Source organism: Panthera tigris, chromosome B3 (genome assembly GCF_018350195.1).
Source record: "Panthera tigris isolate Pti1 chromosome B3, P.tigris_Pti1_mat1.1, whole genome shotgun sequence".
Classification (NCBI taxonomy): domain Eukaryota; kingdom Metazoa; phylum Chordata; class Mammalia; order Carnivora; family Felidae; genus Panthera; species Panthera tigris.
The window spans coordinates 41,882,009-41,888,976 of record NC_056665.1 but is presented as its reverse complement, the minus strand read 5'-3'; positions in this window follow the sequence as shown (position 1 = coordinate 41,888,976).

Below are 6,968 nucleotides of genomic sequence, written 5' to 3'. Positions count from 1 at the left end.
AGCATCTGTAGTAGCCCCACACTTTGGGGAGGAACAAGGAACAGAGCTGGAAATGAAATGGCTCCTGTAAGAAAAGCCTCCCTTGGGTGGTATTTTAGGACATGAGCTCAGGCTGCCTTGTCCTCAGTCATCTTGCTAGCATTTAAGCAGCCCCTTGGGTCACAGATCATGGCAGGTGCTGGGAAGGAAAGAAGGCCATGCTAAAAATAACCAGCCTCTTCTGGAGCTCTGCCTGCTGCTGGGAGCTCCCTCCTCAAGCGGCAGCACCTCAGAAAAAGAGCAGAGTTTCCTCCACCTCAAGCAGTAGGAAAGGCCAGGATCTTTCCTCCTCTGCAGTCATTGATGTGGAAATGGTCCTCTGGAGAAAATACCCTCAAAGAAGCATTTTTACTGAGAAATAGCAATTTCGATTAAAGCAAGAAAATGGGCTCTCTTAAGGAGAAGCCAGGGTCCCAGTAGAAAGTGCTGACGGAGAAGGGTTTTGCTAGACTGCCAAGAAAGGGTCTTTACGAAAACAAGGAAGTCCACTGCTTATTTTCAGTAACCTGGGCCCACCCATAGGCCTCCAACCCAAACAATCGCCACTGAAAATTGAGCTGTTGGCAGTGGCCTGGCAAAGTCGCAGGAACAAAGTTCTAGAAATCCCAGGTTTGCGCATGCCGAACACAGCAGTCCTCCGAGAGCCTGGATGGGTGGTAGCTAGATGTCAGCTAGAGCGTGAGGCTCAGGCTAGCCCACGTCCACGGGCATTTCTGTGTCAGGTTTCACATCTGCAGAGCAAGAGTGGGGTTCTGCCTGCCACTCAGGAGTCTTCAAAGGTCACTTTCACATATGTTCCTGTTAAGGACATCAGTGGAAACTTGAGAACCAAGTATAAAAATATAAAAATGAACAGGTGGCATCCAATGCGAAAAGAATGCGGGGTTTGCCGGGAAGTAATGATTAAAACCATTCCAAAGCTTAAATGTGGCCCCCGAGGCTGGCTCAAGTCTCTGGACTGCAAAGTCTGTGGACGCTTTCATTCCTGCACAGTCTGGGTCTTGAGGAAGCTGATATGCTGGCCTCATATCTTGTCTTCGTTTTCCCCCAAACATACTAACCGGGTTGATTGGTGGCTCATTCTTTCGCCAACCCGACAGTTTTAGCAGGTGTAGATTTCTTTTTTTTTTTTTTTTTTTTTTTAGCAGGTGTAGATTTCTAACAATTGCCTCAAACTCTCCCTTGAAGCTACTAGGAACAAAATTAATGTACCTGCCTTTCTCTCTTCATGAAGATGTCCTTCTTTTCCCATCTTGAGCCATAAACATAGAGAAAGGTCTCATTGGCCCAAACACGCTTTCTCACCAGGTTATCCCAATAGCCGAGGGCAGTGGGGTTTAGGAACCGGGGTGGTAGTACGGAGATGGCCTGTACAAGATAAGACACCCTTTCAGTCCCAGCCTCATTACTGTCACTTTTTCACCGTGTTCGTATGGATAAATGACTTCTGGTGGCCCTGAGTTCTCTCCTCCTCACCTTATAATGTGTTACTTTTCAATATGAAATCAAATATTAATATAAACACGACTGCAGAAGGGTTAATGGAAAGAACACTGTTGCTGGGAGCTGGGACATCCACGTTCCTATCCTTGCACTCCCACCTCCCAGCTAGGTGATCTGGAGCCAGCCACTGCCCTTGGCATTCCAATCTCTAGAGGGGGAATAACAGTCCTCATCCTGACGCTGTCACAAGTTGTAAGGAGGAGGTAATAAACTTGAAAGTGCTTTTTAAACCGTACGTCCATAGGGACTATGGCCACTCTTGAGGCTGCTAAATTCCACAAGTCAGGCTTGATTAAACCTACGACAATCAGGCTTGATTAAACCTGCTGCTGTCGTAAGAAGAGATTTGTCAGGCAGGAAAAGCCATATGCCTCTTTTCATACTGGGAGAACCATTTTGCCCGTGCCAACCCTCCAGGTCGCAAGCACATTCGGGTGACTCGCAGCGGGATATGGGACCGGCCGTGTGTCGCTGAACAATGGAGGAAGGCATCCACATAGCCTCAAGACTTTTCTCAAGGCTCTGAACCCTTCCTGGAAACAGAGCCTATTTTCGTTGGGTCCTTGGTGGTAGCATCACAAGCCCTGGAGAAAGAAAACTCCCTTGTGTACGAGGAGAACATGCTGTATCTTGTTCCGTGAGACAGTGAGCCATGAGCATAATAACACGCTGCATTCCAAAACCCAGTGGAAGAAGCAATTGTCTCTAGGTTTAATTATAGATTCTTCACTTTCCCTTAATTGCTTGAGTCAGCACTGTTGACTCCGGGGCAGTCACCATACACAGGTAGAGCTATTGCTGCCGAACAAGGTGCGACTATCAGGTAATGAGGTTTTCGGTTGGTTTGGTTTTTTAAACAAACAAACCCTCACGTACATATTCAGGTAAGTGCTCCTGTTAAAGGTGTCGCTGATGTAACATAAGCTTTGCTTATGTTAACTCTGTTTTCTTTTTTTTTTAATTTTTTTTTAACGTTTTTATTTATTTTTGAGACAGAGAGACAGAGCATGAATGGGGGAGGGTCAGAGAGAAGGAGACACAGAATCTGAAACAGGCTCCGGGCTCTGAGCTGTCAGCACAGGGGCCCGATGCAGGGCTCGAACTCACGGACCGCGAGATCGTGACCTGAGCCGAAGTCGGCGCTCAACTGACTGAGCCACCCAGGCGCCCCAACTCTCTTTTCTAACCAAATATTGGGAAATGTAGTGTGGCCGGTATGGGTGCTCTCGTGGGAGTAAAGGGACAGTATTTTTAATACTAGAGCTCTCCTAGAAAACCTGAGATATGTGATCCTCATAGCTATAGGAGGCACAGACAGCATCTGGGACAATGATAGTAACACTGTTGCAAATACACATTAAGTGACCCCTAGAGAGAGGGTTTTATCCTCAACATACAGATTTTCCTGGAGGAAAAGATCCACGTCTCCTGTTCACCATCCGTGATCCCATAAACTCTAGTTAAATGCCTTGCATACCACAAGCATTCAATATATATTTGAAGGACGTCTGTCCTACCCTGTCACAATACTTACATTTATTCTTCAGAAAATAAACCATCGAGCCCATGTTTTCAATAGAAATAAATCTTTGGAGACTAGTTTTGATATCTTCCCTTCCCAGTCCTGTTTCTCCTGCTTACCTGTAGCCATTGAAGAGTCATTCAACAAACATTGATTGAGAAATGACTGAATACTAAGCACTGGAGAAATCTGGAAATTCCACAGACATTCTTAGTGTTCACAGAGAACCTCAGGGCCAAGGTGTTGTGCAGGCTTCTACAACGCCATGATTTGGTCAGCTTTTCACTTTCAAAGAACACAGACTCTCTCATGTTACCCCAGGAAAGAAAGGGAGTTATTATAAGGACACTCGGAACTGAAATATGATCATATTCTCCCAGTCTCTCTCTCTCAATGGTGCTTCTGTTTATCTTGATATGTCTACTCCATTCCTTCTCCATAACCAGACTTCTCTGCTTCCTCAAAATTTAGATGATGCATGACCTATTGTAGTATATTAGTCAAGAGAAGCTAGTTATGCTTCAGTAAAAACAGCCCCCATCTCAGTGACCTAAAATAGCAAAGGTTTTTATGTCTCACTCGAGCACTTGCTCACCAAGGGTTAGTTGGGAGAGGGGGGAGCTCCTCTTATCACAGCCACTTGGGAACCTAGAATGACAGAGCAGCAATAATCTTGAAAAGGGAACATGAGGAGGCATGTGCTCTTAACGTGTCCACCATACGTCACTTCCACTCACATTTCCTTGGCCAAAGCAAGTCAATGACCACAACTAACTTAATTGAGTGGGGATGTGCAATCCTACCAAGGCCCTGATTGGAGAGAAAGCCAAAATATGTATAAATACCCTTAATCACCCTCATACAAGGTGTCTTCAGCCCAAGACTGCAAACCCCTTTTGTTTCAGCAGCCACAGCTAATGATTCATATTTTCCATGTTCCTTCATTCAAACTGCAGTGAGAGAAAAGCTGAGTGGCCCAATCCGTCTTGGCCTGACAGGCTGCAACCTATGTCCCTGGTTAGCCCATGGATCTGTCCTTAAGTTATGGCCAATCATCTGGGGACAGGCGTATGCACTATAGCACATGGCTGTCCAGCCCACGCCTCTTAATCCTCTCCAGCCACCGGAAGATCTGTCCAGTGTGGAAGAAATTGTTGTTTGAGTTAAGTCATGATGTTTGCTTGTCCTAGCCCTTGGTGGCAGGTCATAGACGGTGCGGTCCATCAAGCTAGGTGGGGTCTGGCCATGAGGCTATTTATGGGGCAAATTCTCAACAGTGGCGAGATGGAAATGAGGGAACCCAGGGACCTGCTACGTTAACCCATCAGTGTAAGATCAATGATGGCACACTAAAGGATTTAAAAAATTGGCTCTATGCAGCTCTGTTTCCACCCTTGGACACCACAATCTTCCTCCTCTGAATATGGACCTAGGTGGGAGGAGCAGAGAGGGTAACAGAACTGGGTGACTTCAACCCACATGAGAAGACCTGAACGTGTGAACCTGAGATTCAAGTCCCATATTCCCCCATCTATCTTTCCAGTCTCATGTCCCAGTCTCGTGTTCACCCCCAAATAAGCCTACTATCCAACCACCATCAAACATTCCTTTTTCTTCCCTTGGCTCCTCCAATACCCTCCTCTCTGACTGCTACCCTTCCTCTAAAATCAGTTTAAAAATCACCACTTTCCAGAAAAGTGTGTTTTCTGTCTGCCATGACCCGGTCACTTCTAGGTCTTCCTCCTCTGAATTCTAAAACCTCTGCTCATGCTGAACACCCGGAGGACACGGACAGGCCGGATTCACTTTGGAATCCCAGAGCTTAGTGCCTGCCTAGTATGTAGCAGTTCCTCATCGATGGCGTGTTTAATGAACAGTCTGTAGCACTGGACATTTAAGGAAACTTTAACAAGTTCCTCTGCTATATTAGGCACAGTGGAGAAAAGTTAGTAATATATGATCTCTCCAGGAGTTTCTCTAGTTCAGTTGCCTAGTTTCACAGATGAGAACATTGAGGCCAAGAGAGGAGAAATGATTTGCCTTTTGCCACCCAAGCAGCCACTATCTACTGAGCTCTTTGCTATGTGCTAGGAAAAAAAAAAAAAATGCTTTTCACTCTTTATCTCATTTTCACCCTTGGAACAACCCTAGGAAGACTTTTTATACCTACTTTCCAGAAGAGAAAACTGAGGCTCAAAGAGATTGTAACCTGGCTAAGGCCACATTGCAAGAAGGTAGCCAGGCCGGGTTTGGATCCTAGAGTCTGACTCCCTAGACTCTTGCCCCCTATGCGGAGCTCCAAGGTAGGGAGTCAGCTCCTTATGGTCCATGCATCTGTATATTGCCCAGAGGCCTTGAACTTTTCTGTGCTCCAGTGGCTGCGTTGACACATGGTGATTTAAGGGTTCTGGTGCATTTTTGTGCCACACAGCTCCTATGTACACAGGTCTAACATTCTGACCATTAGGTCAGGGTGTTTTTTCCTGCCTGGGCAGTTGGGCTAGTGGAAGAAACCTGATAAAATCCTGGAGAGGAACTTGATCATTCTCTGAAGGACTTACAAGTTGTTTGGCCTGCCTAATCTGCTCAGGCACCGTCTGGGGAATATTCGGTATCCATGTAGTACAGGTTGTGAATTCCTCCGTGGGGACTGTTAACAAGACCCTCACCAACTCCATCACAGCCAGTCTCAGACAGGACCCTGGGGCAGCCCCCTTTCCTCCTCTCCCACCAAAGCTCTGAAAAGAACAGGCTTTTCCCCCTTGGGAGCTGGGAGGTGTAGGAGATGGAGAGGAAATCCTCCTGCCTCCAAGCAGAGATCACTCTACAGAGCTGGATCTGGTCCCTCCTCAGGGATATGGCTGTGGGTACAAGGACTTCACTATGACACTCAGCCCACGTGTCGGCAACCTGGTGTCTGAGCACCTAAACATGGAAAGAGGCTGACACCCTAAAATCAGTGCAAGAAGAATGACAAAAAGCTAGATCTGGAGGCATCTCAGGGATCATCTCCCCCACCCTGGATATGAAAAGATGAGGAAACTGCAGCACTGAAGCTACTTGTCAAGGTCACACAGCTGCTGGTGATGGAGAACCAAGACCAAGGTGCCCGAGTCTGAACTCAACGTTCTTTCCACTTAAACTCCCAACCACCCACCTACACACCGACTCATGCCTTCCTACCCTTGGCCATAGCACCGCACACAGGCGCACGCACAACTAAGCCAACTGAGTCCTGTGTCCCTGAAGTCTTTGACTGCCCCTCCCCTGGGAAGAAGGACACACAGAAGACAGATTCGCAGACACCCTGACCCGCACCAGCAGGCAAGTCTCGGGAGCGGCCCCCCGGCCTTCGTCTCCACTCTCCTTTTCTGTGCACCAGTTGAGTTTCCGAGAAAGGGAGCGTCCAGATAACACCTGGCGAGCTGAGAGCCGCCAGGGAAGCACGGGGCCGGCGCGGGTGCGGGGAACTCGCAGGCCGGGCCCCGCGCGGCCGCTGCTCCAGGGGCCCCCGGGGCGGGATGCTGAGAGCGCCGGGGTCTGGCGTCTCCCGGGGCCACGCGCGCCCACTACCTGACCCACGCTCCCCCGGCCTCCTGGGGCTCTGGCGGGCCCGGCTCGGGACCCCGACGGCAGGGCACGGGCTCCGGGAGGAGGGGGCGCGGAGGGCACAGGGCACAGGTCAGGGCCCCGGCCCGGCTCGGCCCCAGCGAGGCCTGGACGCCCTCTCCCTGGCGCGCAGGTTTGGGAACAGGGCGGCCTCGCCCGGCCGCCGCCTCGGCGGCTCCGGTCCCCATATATAGTCATATCCACCGTCAACTGGGAGGCCGGCAGGCGGCAGCGAATGGGCGCGCGGCCCCCGCGGGAAGGAGCGGGGCGGGGGCAGGGGGCGGAGGGAGGAGAG